General features: G+C 33.8%; 1 long non-coding RNA gene and 1 pseudogene across 2 annotated transcripts in view; both read right to left on the bottom strand.

Moving 5' to 3' along the window:
- Nucleotides 1-564: 564 nt before the first annotated feature.
- LOC136273103 (uncharacterized) lies at nt 565-2,342 on the bottom strand. The gene is made up of 3 exons (XR_010711280.1): nt 1,526-2,342; nt 978-1,023; nt 565-769 (listed from the first exon to the last, which is right to left on the bottom strand). It is a non-coding gene; the product is annotated as an uncharacterized lncRNA (long non-coding RNA).
- A 2,873-nt stretch (nt 2,343-5,215) lies between these two features.
- The window catches only part of LOC117687498 (talin-1-like), a 54,540-nt pseudogene continuing 42,397 nt past the window's right edge, over nt 5,216-17,358 (bottom strand). The window contains exons 37-43 of the transcript XR_010712513.1: nt 16,657-16,781; nt 15,273-15,398; nt 14,691-14,708; nt 11,964-12,035; nt 10,852-11,034; nt 10,445-10,573; nt 5,216-7,549 (exon numbers count right to left, since the gene is read on the bottom strand). The product of XR_010712513.1 is annotated as a talin-1-like (transcript). The remainder of the gene's footprint in view (nt 7,550-10,444; nt 10,574-10,851; nt 11,035-11,963; nt 12,036-14,690; nt 14,709-15,272; nt 15,399-16,656; nt 16,782-17,358) is intronic.

The raw sequence follows: 17,358 nt of genomic DNA, 5'->3' as shown, positions 1-17,358 counted from the left end.
TTTTATGCATTTTTTGCCCCAAAATTAAAGTTTTTTGAGAGCTTTAAAAATAAGGTGAAAGATAGTTAGAATCATATCAAAAATAAAGGTGCAAATGATTATCACACACACACACACGCAAACAGAGCTGTGTGTGTGGTTACTTTTTTTATTTAAGAAAATATTAATTTTCAACTTTATATGGAAAATAAGTAAACAGTATCATTTTATAATCATAGCAAGGCTTCGCAAGAGGCACGTATATAACATCTTTTGTGATCCAAAGCAGCTGTTTCCGTTTGCATGGTATAAGGTAAAATATCTAAATATATCTAGAAAGTTCATGCGGTGGGGTTCCGATGGATGATTGTGTTTTCAAGGAGGATTAAATACATTTAGTTTTCCAAGGTGGGGTCCGGACCCCCATTAGATGCGCACATGGCGCCTCTTTAATTAACTACTTTAAAATTATTAAGAGTCCGATGTCTGAAAAGAAAAAGAAAAGATTGCGTATTTATTTTATTCTTTTTATTACAATGACGCCACTTTTTATGCCTTATACACATAAAAACAATATACTATTTTACAGGTCATCTTAACTTCAATTGTTGATTCAAGAATTTTAATGACTATATGGTTACAGTAGACGTTAAAGATAAATGGTTGGTCATATGTTTCATGTTGCGTCACGTATGACGACATAACACATAGACCATGAAGCACGTGATGGCTATGATGATAATCCCGAACATTCCTCCCATATATAGCTAACGCCTGTACGGAGCCGGACCTGGGGAGACAAGAACACAAAATTACGGAATGAAACGTTATGGCATTTAATTACATTTATTGAGTTGTATGATGATCGATATTGAACACTTTGGATTCAATATGTATAAAAGTACATCATGTTCAAAATATATAGTCAACGTTTTAAAAAATTATTATTTTACTGGTTTCTGAAGAGACGACCTATATAATAGGCATCGAAGACTTACGTAATTTGACCTTCTGTGACAAAACTGTCATCCAGTTGATGTAAAGCTGAAAAACAAAAATGCACTGCCATCAAAGTACTGAGAGTACCGGATTCCTGTCAAACATTCCTGTCAGGCCTCAAGTTAGGTTTCTGCAAATAAACATATTTTACCACCGCCTGACTTTTTTATCATTACAATAAAAATACGCATTATGACAACTTTTGATTTTTATTTGTAGGGTTTTGTTTATATATCAAACAAATACATATGTTCTGATTAAAATTATACCGTCATGTTTTTCTACATGTTCGTGTTCACGTGTACCGGTAAATGGAAAAATGCTATGGCATTATTCTCCCCTATATATAATTTTAACATTCAGAAAAAAAGAATGTTTGAAGACTTTTAACTGAATATTTTGAACAAAAGGATACAACAATTGACTAGTATGCATGTATTTATATATAAACAATGTGGTTTTTGTTATTTAAATCTACTGGAGAACAGACAAATTTTTTTTATTTTTTGTGAGAATATGAAATATTGTTAAGTTTTACAGCACCAACCTATGCAGGAAGACCGCCTTCTGTTAAGACTGTTAATGACGCCAAAGTCTGTAGACGTAAAAGACGAATGATGCCACAGTCCGTCCCATTCACTGACGGTATGACACACCCTCTCCAGGCATTGAGAAGTCCCCGGATAACAAGTGTAAGTGTCAACATTAACACCACCACACTTGTAGGAATACGATGATTCAAGAAAGGACGGCGGTACATTGTATTGTGATAAATTACAATATGGCTGAAAATTCACTTCAGTGGAATATCCAACTCTTGCGCAGAAAATCAAAAGAAATATCTCAAAAACTGGAAGCACTATATTCTGTTCGCACAGGAAACAGTGAATATTATTCATAATCCTGGACTGAAATTTTCTGAATTTTTCACATTTTAAATCTTCACATCATTTTTCTAAACAGTTAAAATGCCAACAGCAGGGAAAACTCCTTTTTATATTTTAAAATATTCAGTTTCTTTACCAAACTGGATTACATGAACTACAGAATGGAAAATAATTCTTGGATTGATTCTATCGTATAGGTTGTTTAGGGCCCTCTTTCAACAGGACAGAGGGATATTGTTTGTGTATTTGCCTGGCCCTCTTTCAACAGGACAGAGGGATATCGTTTATGTGTTTTCTTTTTGTTTATGATATAATTTACTGTTCAATAATTCATCGATACCTTAACCTTGTCTCTATGTGAGTTTATGTTTACACACACGTAAAACACTTCATGCTTTCATTATAATCACTGCCGATCAATGGGTTGTTTTCTGTGACACATGCTTCGTTAAAAGTTCTCAAAATGAGGATCTCCGCAGTGACCCAAAAAGAAATGAGAGAATGTATGAGAGCTTCCCCCCTCATCCCCCTAAGAAATGAGAGAATGTGTGAAAGTCTCCCCCTCCCCCCCAAAAAAAAAGAAACTAGAACTGTCCTAATGGGACTAATACCCCCGCTAGGCTAATTTCAAATGGGACAAATAATTGAATTGAATAATAATTAAGGTTTGGAACACATACAAAAAAAAAAATTCTCGAAATGTAAAAAAAAAAAAAATAGTTAACAAAGAAAAACTAAAATCAAAATTGTCAGAATTTCACTGTAAATACATATCTATAACAGTAATACATTTACAAATGTATGTATTTGATGATATATTTTTTTAATTTAATTGATTCAAAGAAAAACCAACAAAATGACAATAACCCCTCCCTTTGCAGTGAATAGAAATACCGGTAGCCAAGCAATGCTCTTCTGTTGATAAAACTTTCAATATCTTTCTAATAAGAGTCTTGACAGATGCAATTAGTTGTTTCAAATTTTCCTCACTTTCTCCTATGGCACAATTGAACTCCAAATCAGAAAATTGATCCCATAGGACTATGATTTTCTTTGATGAGCTTGTTAAATTTAATAAACTCCCAAAACATTACCATAATTACCATACTATGTAAAAATATGTAAAAAAGAAAATTTAATATTATAAACAATTTTAAAATTGCCAAAACACTTCAATCATATCAGTAATTTTGAATTTCATTTAAATTAATGCCCAATAGGGTCACTTCATCAAATTACTTGACAAATAAATTTAAACAACCTCTAAAAATAGTTTAACTTCTTTATTAATAATTATATTATTTATTTCCTTATAATGATAGACCTTTTGGTTTACATGAAACAGTTTTAAAATAGCCCCAAAACCATCACCCATTTTACAGATTATCAATTTCCCCTAAACACATGCTCCATCTGAACCATGGCTCAGATAATGGCTCCCTTGGGACAAATGAATTCAGCCACACTTGTCTTTGATGTTCTCATTAGCTCCTAAGAATTTATCATTGACAAACAAAAACTTTGCATTGTCAGTTGATAGAATACTTATAAAAAATAATTTTTTTTATTAATTAAGACATAAAGACAAAAAACTCCATCTGGATGTATTTATATAAATATATTTTAGAGTGTTTTCTATTAATTAATTAATAAAATCTGTAAGGATTACCTCCCTTACTTTTCAACATTAGTGTACAATATATAGAATAAGGAAAATGAAAACTGTCATAAAATCATTAAATCTTGTCTGATCTTAAAAAAAATTGCAGGTGCACATCTTCAGATGGTGTTCAACATATGTACAAATTTTCAAACTGTTCCATGCAGTAATAAAAAATTCTATAGGGGGGACAAAGTTGCGTCTACAGACAGACGGACAGACGAACAGACAGACAGACGGACAGGGTGAAACCAATATACCCCCCTAAACTTCGTTTGCGGGGGTATAATGAGAGAATGTATGAAAAGCCCCATTCCTCCCCCCCCCCCAAAGAAATGAAAGAATGTATGAAAGCCTCCCCCTCCTCCCCCCAAAAAGAAATGAGAGAATGTATGAAAGCCTCCCCCTCCCCCCCCCCCCAAATATGTAAGCCTCTCCCCCCCCAAAAAAAAAATGAAGAAAAAAAGAATTGGCTAATACCGTTTCACACCCAAATGTATAAGCATTCTGATACGCTTTGCAATCAAAACTCTTTATCAATTTTTTCCGAATTAATTTATTTTTTTATTATATTTATTTATTAGCTGGTTAACAGTATCTTTTGGATTTAAATATATATCGAAAAGAGCTCTGCATAAAAAATGTCAGGATGTTTAAGGTCTGTTTGACGTTTTACTTACCAAAAATTGTTGAAACATATACACCCTTCTCTCTCTCAGATTAACGCTTTCATTGTTTACAGATTCCTTCAAAATACACGATTCATGTATTGGCCGGAAAGTAACCCCAAAAAGAAGTCCTTTTTATATGAAAAGCCTTACCCCCCCCCCGCACCCCCTCAAATCTATTAAGAATTGAAGTTTGCCAAAACAGTAGTGGTGTTTTTTTTATCTTCGGGATGGGGGTATGTCAATGTGTTAAGGAGTATGTCGGCTCCTTTAAAATAAATAAAGGTCGTGATTCTATCAGTAGTTATTTCGTTTTCTACAGATTCCTTCAAAACACACAATACATGCATTGGTCGGAAAGTAACCCCAAAAAAGAAGTCCTTATTATTACCCCCCCCCCCCCCCCCCCCCCCAATGGATTAGGAATTGAAGTGGCGGGTTTTTTTTTTTAATCTTTAGAATGGGACATGTCAATGTGTTAAGGAGTATGTCGGCTCCTTTAAAATAAATAAAGGTCGTGATTCTATCAGTAGTTAATATAAATATCAAGTAAAACATGTCATTGACAAGATGACCCGGTGAACTGATGACCCTAGGTCATTCCGTGAACTTACAGACCAGTCATAAGACATTGACAAGTTGACCCGGTGAACCGATGACCCTGGGTCATTCCGTGAACTTAAAGCTCTGGACACGAGACCATATGGAGTATAACTATATACATTTATTTAGTGACAACATTAGATACACCTCTAAGTTAACTGATTTACAGAGTTTTATCTTATGAGTGACAAATAGACGTCATCCATGGATCTAAACACTCTTGATATTGCTAACATTTGGCCCCAAAATCAATCAGTCACATTTTGACCTGGAACAACCTCTCTCCTTGGTAATCTAAAATTCTTATCTCTGCCTTTGACCCCCACTGTCAAAACAATTATCCCTTACCCCCCTCCCCGGGGGAATATTCTGGATCCGCCCACTTTTCCTTGAAATAAGTTAACAACAAAACAACAAAGTCTTGTACATAAATTTATTTGAACCTGTTATTAAAACTTCATATTTGTAAGCGTCATGATCAGTAACTCTTGATATGCAAATTTTATGTGACTATCACACACATCCAGTAATACATGGAAAAATACAGTACGTAATATACATGGTATAGTAAGCCGACACATGCACACTGAAGAGGTCACAGGTCAGAGTGAATATATTAATAATCATCATTGTTAGCTATGGTCAGCGTGAATATATTATAACGTCACTGTTAGCTAAGGTCAGAGTGAATATATTAATAATCGTTACTGTTAGCTAAGGTCAGAGTAAATATATTAATAGTCGTCACTGTTAGCTAAGGTCAGAGTGAATATATTAATAATCGTCACTGTTGGCTAAGGTCAGAGTGAATATATTAATAATCGTAACTGTGACGTAGGTCAGTGAATATATTATCATCCGCTGTAACCAAGGTCAGACTGAATATTTTCATTATCGCTATCGTTAGCTAAGGTCAGAGTAAATATATTAATTTTCTACATCTCAGCATCATTTTTCGTCGTTATTTTATTTATGGCAAATTTGCAATTACAAAATGTACGATTTTGTTGACACAAAATTAAATAATTTCTATAATCTTTGACGAAACAAATTATGGGTTGTTTCAAAATAATCCGTTAATGACAAAATATTGATAACAAAATCCATAATGCTAGTCTATAACGTAGATATTTTGATCATGAAATACGAGTTCATCGACTACATGATGTTCTTCTCGGATAATTCAAATTCTATAAGATGATGTTTGAATTGGTTGAATAACACAAGAGAGATAACTCTGGGTACAGAACATGCTGTAGTTGTATGGTTTAATGGTTTGCTATACAGGAGTCAAACAGATTCTGTAGTGTACCCCTGGTGATATTGATTAATGCTGAGGGTGTGGCTACGTTATATATGGTCAGTATAAATACAATATACCAATTTTATATAGGAAACAAAAGCTTACTACAAATATTGTGTACGATAGAGAATGTAGAAAATTACACAGTCGTCATCATAATAATTATACAATAATCATAATATTAAACAGAATAAAATATATATCGCTTTTATCAAAATTTAAACACGACTAATACAAAATACACACATAAAACAGTTCAATACGCAGCACTGGGTATATGTGTAGGACTAGCGTGGTACACACCAAATACTCGCGGATTTACTCGGTTAGTGGAAGCCTGGCATCAAACACAGAAATCAAATCAAGGTTTTTCTCATGAAATTATCAATTAAAACTCTGACTAAAATCAAGCGTGAATTGAAATCTCTAAACAGTAACAAAACAGGGGAAGAAACCTGGTTAATTTTCACTCAAACTGTGCTGATAAAGCAAATTTCTAAGTCGACATAAAAACACGACTTGAATACAACATCTGCAGTACATGGATAGTACAAATACATATCAAAGAATATGTAAGCTATATCAGTCTTTATATTGTATATAAGTATTGCATATCTGTCATTTGTAACACCATATCATCTATCATTGGTAACACCATATCATCTATCATTTGTAACACCATATCATCTATCATTTGTAACACCATATCATCTATCATTTGTAACACCATATCATCTATCATTTGTAACACCATATCACAATTGGCTACCTTAAAACAGTGTAGATTTAATCTATCAGATTCGGAAAACTTCATGTTTATATTCTTAAAAAAAAAAAAAACGTCTGCTTGCAGAAAAAAAATCCAAAAATAATCAAGTGTCGAATAACAACTGCTTCTATTTAAAATAGATAAATTTTTGCACGGTTGGTAAACAATTCTGTAAAATCCTGTACAATATGCGACATAACTGGTTTAACAGTTAATCAGCAGCTACATATACATATGATATGATTATTGAGAATCCTTTCTTTCTGAGTCTCTTTCTTCTCAATTCCAAATTTCTGTCCTCTGAATACATTATCCATCATTAATCATTCTAAGTATACAAACTTACACATCTATATTGAAAAATCACACCCACAAAAATGCAACCCTAACCCAGATCTCAAACACTCTCACTCCCTTCAAATTCTAAATCACTTAGATGCTTGTCACCTTGACCTTCACAAGGACAGCTGACATGGAAGCCATTATGACATCACAAGACACGTGACAGGCACTATACGCATTATACAGTTAAAGCTGGAGCGTGCGGCGTTAGAAGGCGGATGATGAGTCGCTATCGTGGCCCGTGTCCTTGTACCGCTGTTTACGGAACTTGGCCAGCTTCTCTCTGGCTTCGATCCATTCTCTCTCCTTCCGTAACATCTCCTCTTGAATTTGTAGTTCCTGTAAATTTTTTTAGAGAAAAGAAAAAAAAAGTTGTTTATATATGAGGAGATGAGAGACGAGATGGTAATAGTGAGGATGATACGCTAACATGCATAGAGACCGAGGCAGTCAGTCCAAGAATACACAGTGTGACAATCGAGGGGGGAGGGGGCTCAATACCTCTGAGACAGAGGAATTTGGACATGGTTATAAAATCTGTCTTTAGATTAAAAAATTCCCCATGTCATTAGACTAGTATACATTACTTTATTCTTTACCAATTATCGCCAAACAGAAAAGAACTTTTTTTCAAACAAAATTTTACAGCCTAGCAAATTACCCAACAAACGTAAAAGAAATTTTTTGTTATAGGGTAAAAGAACAAGGGTTAATGAGCCCGCGTTTCGCCCCCGTCACACTGTGTTATCTAGACAGCCGTCTGGTCGCGTTTCTCCGCCAGTTTCTCCTTCAGGCGCCTCGCATCCTCAAGCTGCTTCTCCAACAACAAAATCCTCTCTTGGGCCTCAATTTGCTAAAAATAGCAACAAGACATTGATGACTTTTTGACTTAAACACATCAACTGAGCTTTATCCTCTGACATTATTTCTTTTTCTTTCTTTTTTAATTGCTGAATAAAAACTTTGCAAAATGTATGTAAAATTTCATTATCTTAACATTAATTTTAGCACACAGCTCTTTTTATCAAATTTTTTTATGTTAAATGAAATGAATCATTTCTTGAGTTTATTTACTTCAAGAGAAAGAGAAAGAAAAAGATTGAATTGGAGACGGATTACAAACAGTCAAAAAGTGATCATACCTCAACCTCCACAAACTTAGTTCTAAGTTCCATAATAAAATTGTTTGATGTTTTTTGTTGTTATTGTCAGGCGTTATATCTGTGTAGCATTGTTAATTATTTTATTGTAATGTCAGTTTGTGGTAATTGAACACTGTGCATTAGATTTGTATATATTATGTGAGACTCTTGTTGGAGTTTGTCATATCAAACATGTACTCAGTGTGTCATGTGTGATTCTAATTTAAATACTGTAAACGCATTACATCTTGGCTGTGTATTCTATTTAGCGTTTTTGGCAGAAGGCGGCTTCTGCTAAATCAAGTACATTGCTCAATTCCATGTATATACGTATAGAATAGGAATATGCTAATTCAAATCCACGCCAAATTGTTCAAAAACTTTTTTCCGCTAAATATCGTACACGCGGAATATAATGTGTTTACAGTACCACATATCATCATGTTAACAAATTACATTTAATGAGAATCCTGAAAGAAACGAGAAATGAAACCAGTAATGACCTCCGGTGACTTCTGGCTGTAAAGTGAGGTCAAATTTAAGAGGTCAAAGGTCGTCAAACGCCAACTCATTTTGACAATAAATTCAAATTCACAGGTGAAAATACCCGAAAACTGAAACATCGTTAGTTGTTTTGTTAGTTACATTGTATGTAATTTATCAGTTGTTAGTGTGTTAATTATATCTTAAGCATAATCACTACATTTATAATCACATTATTGTATGTAACGAATTATTAGTGTGTTTATTATATTTTGAGTATAATCACTATATTGTATTTAATTAGCAGTTAGTGTGTTAATCATATCTTAAGTTTAATCACTTCATATCGTATGCAATTAGCTGTTAATTACATCTTTTAAATATTTTCAGTATATGTGCTATATTCTTAATCTGGACATATATAGTATATTATCAATGATACGACCATACAAGTTAGCATGGAGTCAGTGATGTGGATGTGTAAATTCACACGTTTGAAAGTAGTTTGTGTCAATACTTGTTATAGATATTACCTATTCAGGAAAATATTATAAAAATCTTAAGTGTATTGTGGTGAAATATACAGTGTTAATTATGAAATATACAGTGTTAATTATGAAATATACAGTGTTAATCATGAAATGAATTGATAAATGTATAGATTAGGAATACTTCAGCTGTTAGTGTGTTAATTACATCTTTTAAATATTTTCAGTATATGTGCTATATCTGGACATATATAGTATATTATCAATGATACGACCATACAAGTTAGCATGGAGTCAGTGATGTGGATGTGTAAATTCACACGTTTGAAAGTAGTTTGTGTCAATACTTGTCATAGATTTTACTTATTCAGGAAAATATTATAAAAATCTTTAGGATATAGAGGTGAAATATACAGTGTTAATTATGAAATGAATTGATAAATGTATAGATTGGGAATACTTCATGCAATACACTAATACGTTCATATTTATCCCATGTTCTCTTGCAATACCGGTACTTGGATTTCATCAATCATGCAGTTTCGTTAATATTCGTGGACATAAATTTTTGTGGATTTAATGAAAATCACAGTTACATAGATATGTAAACTCATGGCTAATAGTCCAATCAAGTCAACTTGTTATTTGATATTGCACTTCACTGAAAATTTATCTTCATGAATCACCTCAACTAAATGAAACTAAATCAAATTCATTTGGTATTTAACGAATGCTGATGAACTGTACAAGTTTTCAACATAATAGTAGTAGAGATCAGGTACAAACATGACATAAAAATAATCCTCTAAAGTCAAGGATGAATATGGTAAACCAACTCATATTTGCAATCAAGAAATGTTAAAGAGATTAGAGAATTCCTAATCATTGCCAACGGTCTTGTCACAAACAACAATCTTCTCTGGATTTTTTTTTTCAGAAGATTGCTTTTTCGTAAACTAGACAATGAATGATTAATCTAAAGGTAAGCTTCTATACTGCTATTCATCACTGTGACTGACAGATGCAAAGACAAGTTGGTTTTCAGTTTATCATTGTATACAAGAACATAAATACAAATACATGAAGAAATATACAACACACAGTAAGTGGGCGTGTCTCACCTGTTTGATCCCGCCCACTTTACGTGAGTCGACTGCCACGTTTATATCCTCGTCCTCATCTCTCTGCTTGGCCTGCTGGGCCGCCTTCACCAGGACCTCCGTGGCACGCTTCACCGCATTACCCGCCGCCTACAGATATGAATAGTAACAAGGTCATATCAAGGTCATCTATTGATCTAATATTGTAGCTAGGTCAAATATTTATTATATCAAAATCAACAAATACTCTAAATAAATACAAGTTCAAATCATGTCATCTGTTCATCTTGTGTTGTTTAAACATATTGAAGTCATAATGAAACTTAAATGTGACATCTAATAAAAAAAAAACACTGGACATTTTCTGGCTATTCCGCAAAAACAAAAGTGACACAAGGCAATTTATTACAAGAAAACAAGGCTTTTACCTGGAGGCGTTTCATGGCGACTGAGTCTGGGTCGGCCTTGACCCTGCAGGCGACCAGGAGATGGGCTGTCGACCCCGCGACCTCCTTGGCGGACGCGATGAGTCGCTCCTCTGTAGCATGACCTTGAACCATGGCATTGGCCGACTCGCACAAACTATGAGTGGCAGCAGCTACCATCTTGGCCTGTGGAGTATCAAATACAAAGCTTAAATCAGTTGAGTATCAAAAACAAAGCTTAAATCAGTGTGGAGTATCAAAAACAAAGCTTAAATCAGTGGAGTATAAAAAACAAAGCTTAAATCAGTGGAGTATCAAAAACAAAGCTTAAATCAGTGTGCAGTATCAAAAACAAAGCTTAAATCAGTGGAGTATCAAAAACAAAGCTTAAATCAGTGTTGAAACCCAATGTTTTGTACTAACATAGCTGAAATCAATGCTTGTATTGGAAAGAAGAAGAATCAATAAAAATGTGCAATGATTTATCTTTCTGTGTCAGCAAACATACAAAATCATTCGTGATATTTAACCATTGAAAAACTATTTGCTTCTGAAATTTTTCAGAAGTATTTTGTATTTAGAATTATTTAAAAATATTATGGATTTGTAAATTACTGCATTTAATCAACATGCTTCTATTGAATTGCTCATCGTTTGTTTCCCACCCTGTTGGGTCAGAGACTTCCTGCTGATATAAGCCCCTCGGACCATTTACTTACCGCTGATATAAGCCCCTCGGACCATTTACTTACCGCTGATATAAGCCCCTCGGACCATTTACTTACCGCTGATATAAGCCCCTCGGACCAATCACTTACCGCTGATATAAGCCCCTCGGACCATTTACTTACCGCTGATATTAGCCCCTCGGACCATTTACTTACCGCTGATATAAGCCCCTCGGACCATTTACTTACCGCTGATATAAGCCCCTCGGACAATTTACTTACCGCCGATATAAGCCCCTCGGACCATTTACTTACCGCTGATATAAGCCCCTCGGACCATTTACTTACCCCTGATATAAGCCCACTGGACCATTTATTTACCGCCGATATAAGTCCCTCGGACAATTTACTTACCACCGATATAAGCCCCTCCGACCATTTACTTACCGCTGATATAAGCCCCTCGGACCATTGACCGTCATCGTCCAGTATCTGAGATTTGTGGTATGTTGCTCCAATCTGTTATAACAACACAGCAACATATTATTACAGGTATATGTTATTACAACACAATCAGTTTATTATTACTTCAATAGTCAGTGGAATCATTTGACATCATTGGGTATCCCATCATTTGTTGGCAGATTGATATTTTAGTTTGTTTATGTGAACAAAATTCTAAAATTATTCTCATATGATAATTGAAATTTTTACCAAAAAATATTGTGTCTACATAAATTCTTATTCTTCCAAAGTAACACTGAGAATGCTACAACTCTCTCTATGTACAGCAAATCTGGACAACTCTTTCAATATTCAGAAAATCTGATTTCTATCTGGCAAATCTATCAATAACTTGTTTGTTTTAAAAATAGTTTCACTTTAACTGATTATTCTAAATACAGAAAAGTTGTACAAGTTTCTGTTAAAAACGATGCCCCTGTCTTTAACCCCTGTAAATGTGACGGAAACAATGTTGTTCAGTTTTCTTACAGGGCTTGATATGCTGTGATTAATGTTAATATCTAAGCTTCAACAGCAAAACAAAATTTCAACATCAAATATGTTATTCATCTAAGAAAGATGTTATCTCAAATTTCTTTTTTAAAGCTGAAGAAAATTATTCATATAACTCATGATAAATATCAGAATTCCCAGTCTACAATAGGTCCCTCTACAATCGATAATTATCAATTATAAATCAGTATAATGATTTTATTTAAGTACTTGTGTGAATTTATCCACAGTTCTATAATACCTTGAAAGATAGATATCCATTCAAATATTTGAGTTCCCATGAATAAATCATAAACCACATACATATATACCAGCACCAAGATATAGAGGAGTTCACAGATGTTGATATTCTTACCAATAATGAGAGAAAACAACAGTTTGTTTACCCAGTACAGATAAATACAATTTGTTTACAACCCAAGAAGTTGTTGATACCATACTTCCTCTATTATAGTAATTAATATATGATATATTTCCTATCCTTAAATAAAACTATAATGTAAGGTCACCCAGAAGAAAGAAATATTACAGGTTTTAAGTACATCTTAACTGGTTTTCAGTATTTCAGTAAAAGAGTTATAAGTTACATGATGAAGTTTACACGCCTATAACTTGTAATTACATGTAACACTAATGTAATAAATCATTACAGTATATTCCCTGTAATCTGTAATACATCTACCTTTTCCAGCTCTTTTATAACCTGTCAATTGTTTACAGTGTTACACAGACACAATACAACAACCATCAAATTTGTAATTCTTTAAATTTGGTCAACTTTAAACTGTTTTGTGTATCCTTCCCCTTAAATCATTATCATAGGTGTGTATTAAATTAAACTGAGAGATTTTACTGCTCAAAGATAGGATGTGTTTTCTGTTTGTTTTTCAAATCATCATACAATGTAAATATAATACAATAATCATTACAATTCCTATTACAGTTCTCAATAATTATTTATAAGTAATATTTTAAGATATTCTTTAACTTTAAAACTAGATAAATGTGATTTATGAAGATGACATTAATACTCTCTATCAATGAAGCATAATTCTGATATGAAATCATTCTTTGGCCTTTACAGTAATGTAAAATATTGGTTAATCCTTCTAATGGAAGGTTAAGGTCACCCCCCCCCCCTCCGGGTTAAGACAAAAGTTAACACACAGATTTCTGTGGTATTTCAATAAACTGTTGCTAAAACTTAAAATATAACCACATCACGACAGAATCACACCAGTGTCAAAATGGAATTCAAAATGGTGGTCAAAAGCAGGTACAAAGTATAACCAATGGAAATTGGTAAATCATATGTCATGTGAACAAGTTGGGTAAAAATGGATAGATTAGCGTTCACTGCAAACCTTTCTTTTAAGCGTTGCTATTTTTTTTAGCTTCAAACCCCCTATCCCTGTCATGATGAATAATGTTTGTGTACAATACGAAATCCAAAAAATCTATGTTCTACATTAATTATAAAGAAAAGCCCTCACTATTCTTAAACTAAATTTTGGAACTAAGTGAGGAATATTGCAAAAAAATTGTCTCCTTTAAAACTAAACATCTTGATACAGATTTATTTGAAATTTCCTTTTTCAGGCTATAATTTGGAGTAACATCAGATTTCCAATGTTTTTAACTAAAGCACAAACTTCTGAATTTTTTACAAATGAAATAAATGGTAACCTGAAAAATAAACCATAACTTGTCTGAGATACAGATAGTTTCCAACAGACATTAATATGGTGAGAGTTATTTCCCTTTGGCTGCCATTTTGGATATTAAAATTATTGACCAAATAGAATAACAAGTCATAGAGGTAATCCAGAAGACAAAAATCTTAACAATCTATAAACACTTTCTGTTGAAGTCCCCAAAAAAGATGAAAATATTTTATACTTGGTATTACAGCTCAAATTGTCTAAATTTTGTCAAGTGACAAAATTTGCCTGTTTTAATATGACAGCAATGGGAACTAACTCAACATATATTAAAATCATATGAAGTCTATCTAAACTCAAATTATAAGTCCCCAAAAGTGCAAAACAAGAATATAAAGTGTGTGTAGAAATAATGAGATTATACACCCAGTTGTCACAATACAATTGTGGAAGCAAGAAAGCGCAAGGTTGCCATGGTTACATCAATATTGTTTACCTCTTTGCGCGTGCGAACCTGAAACAGGAGAGAAGAACATGCAAGAACGAAATGAAACACAGAGGAATTAATGCATCGTCCAATGAAAATTAGTCACACAAAAGGTGGTCAGGTGACTATATACAGATCAGATCTAAGCTGACAGAATCCGCCCCATTGTCAGATTGACCAATCACAATTTGTGTTACAGCACAGTCTAGGACACATTAACATGCCATGACGTAGAACAAACAATATTTTAATGTCAAATTACTCGTCATACTATTTTTGAAGTTCACTAGGTTTCTTAGTAAAAACATTTACCATGCATCTCAGAGAGACTGCTAAGAATAGATATTTCAAGCCGGCAGGTAAGTTTATTCATGGCATTAAAATTTGAAAATGTTATCAAAAGCATTTGAAATATGTTCATGCCTTGTTCTAGATTTCTTATTTATGAATCTACCATGCCTTGCAGACTTTACTTGACTTCTAATTCATATTGGTTCAAACATTTCTCTACAGACAGTTACAAAAGTTAACCCAGGCATTTGTCATTATCACCTACAGTACAGTCCTAAACTCAATCCACTGCTGGCTTACCTTTCCTTGCGCCACAAGTTCTCTTTGTGCGGCCGACGCTGACTTCACCAAGGCTGCCGTTGCTGAGGCGATAGATTTGGCTGCCTCCAGAATTTGCTCTTCAAAGTTTAGACTCATGTCTGCTTCCTGAAATACATAAATGGGAAAAATGTGAAATAAGCCCAAAACACTAAAAAAAAATGTCTTCTTCAAAGTATGCAATACTTTTAGCATAAAATGGGGACAATCTTTAATTCAGATGTGAAGGGTTATACTTATCAATGAATTCATGGTTCAGGATAGTGATATTAGAGGTGTTTGGAATGAAATACATGATATTGTAAATCCTGGTGTAAAAACATATTCATCACTCCTAATATTTATTATGCTATGTTCCATGACCCTCAACTGAATTCCACATTCACTGATTAATTCTTCACAACTTACTCTCCAATGTACAAACAAATGCAATACACAATCTCTCCTCTGCTGACCGGTGCAGGCCGTAGTGTTGACATGTCTGATATTTGGTGGGACTTGATTTCACTCACCAAATATATCAAACATATCTCACCACAGCTCACTCAAAATATCTCATTCGACAAAATATCTCATTCCAAAGACATCTCTCAAAAATCATCTTACCACAGCTCACTCAAACTATCTCACTCGACAAAATATCTCATTCATAAGACATCTCTCATAAGTCATCTTACCACAGCTCACTCAAACTATCTCACTCGACAAAATATCTCATTCCACAGACAATTCTCATAGAATATCTCGTTAGGGACCTCCTTGCTCAAAACTTTTGTTCATTGAATTTATCACTGAGACTATCCCTCCACAAACATCTCTAACAATCCAACCATACAATGTCTCAAACCATAGCTCACTAAAGCCCACTTATCTATTGAAATATTTCATTCAATTATAGACATAACTTTATTGAAAATCTCAACGAACATTATTGAAATCTGAATGAAATTTTAAAATTGTTCAATGAAGCAATCTCAACATATCTCATATTTACAGGAATGATAACCATCTCATTTCAACTGATTTCACCTAAACCCGAGCATCTCACCAGATTTTATTCAACAAAGAAATCACAAACATCTCAACACAAGCTCACTGAAAATGCCAAGCGGAACCATGTTCACATAATTAAAAGTTGACATTGTAATGTTTGGCTCACATTCCTAAATCAAACATCTCATTGTTACTCAAAGAGCCCTGTGTGAAAGCTGTAGCAGTTAAAGTCAATACAACCAACTCTGCCTTTCTTTACAACAAATACTTTGGCTTTTTTGTGGTACAACTTATGTTAGTTTTATGGTGACGGATTGACTTTCTTCTATTAGGCAAGTCCTTCTGTTTGTTTGTTCTGATGTAGTACACATACCTTTGCCTTTTTGCGTGGTTTGAGTTGCGACAGTTTCTGTGCGGCAGCTTCGATGGATTTGGCCGCCGTCAGGAGTTCGCTCTCGGCGATCACTGTGGGGTCCTCGGGATCCACCCAGTCTGTACCTGATAAAGTCAGAGAACACAGAATCAAAGGACTGAAAGCACTCACAGGTACGCAAAATCAAGGGCTTGAAAGTACTTAATGGCAAAATGATCCTACAAACTTCTAATTAAATATCAATGAATGATTTTCAACAATGGTTTTGATGCGGAAATGATAAAACAATTGCTGCTATTTTTTCCAACTTTCAATCAGCAAGGTTTTTCTCAAAATTTCTTCAAATTTTTTTCTCCTCAAAATTTGTTAAAACTTTTATTTCTGCATCAAAAGCCCTCTGCATGAATACAAAGTATGAAATGATTATATTACCCTGTCTTTGTAAAAGTAATTGACTAAAATCTAAGAAATGTGGGAATTTCACAATTCCTACATTTCGCGCTGAAGAAAACAATACATGCAGGTAATTACATCCTTGTGCATGGATATATAGACAAAATAAAACAAGTCATACATGCTTGATATCATACTCAGGTTCATGCTGGTAACTCGGTAACAAATGTAACACTGCATCTAACAAACAAGAAATAAACTGGGGACAAAGTCTAATCTAATCACTGACTGCAAACATACAATTTAAAG

The sequence above is a fragment of the Magallana gigas genome, chromosome 1 (genome assembly GCF_963853765.1).
Source record: "Magallana gigas chromosome 1, xbMagGiga1.1, whole genome shotgun sequence".
Lineage (NCBI taxonomy): Eukaryota > Metazoa > Mollusca > Bivalvia > Ostreida > Ostreidae > Magallana > Magallana gigas.
This window is presented reverse-complemented; position numbering and strand designations above follow the sequence as displayed.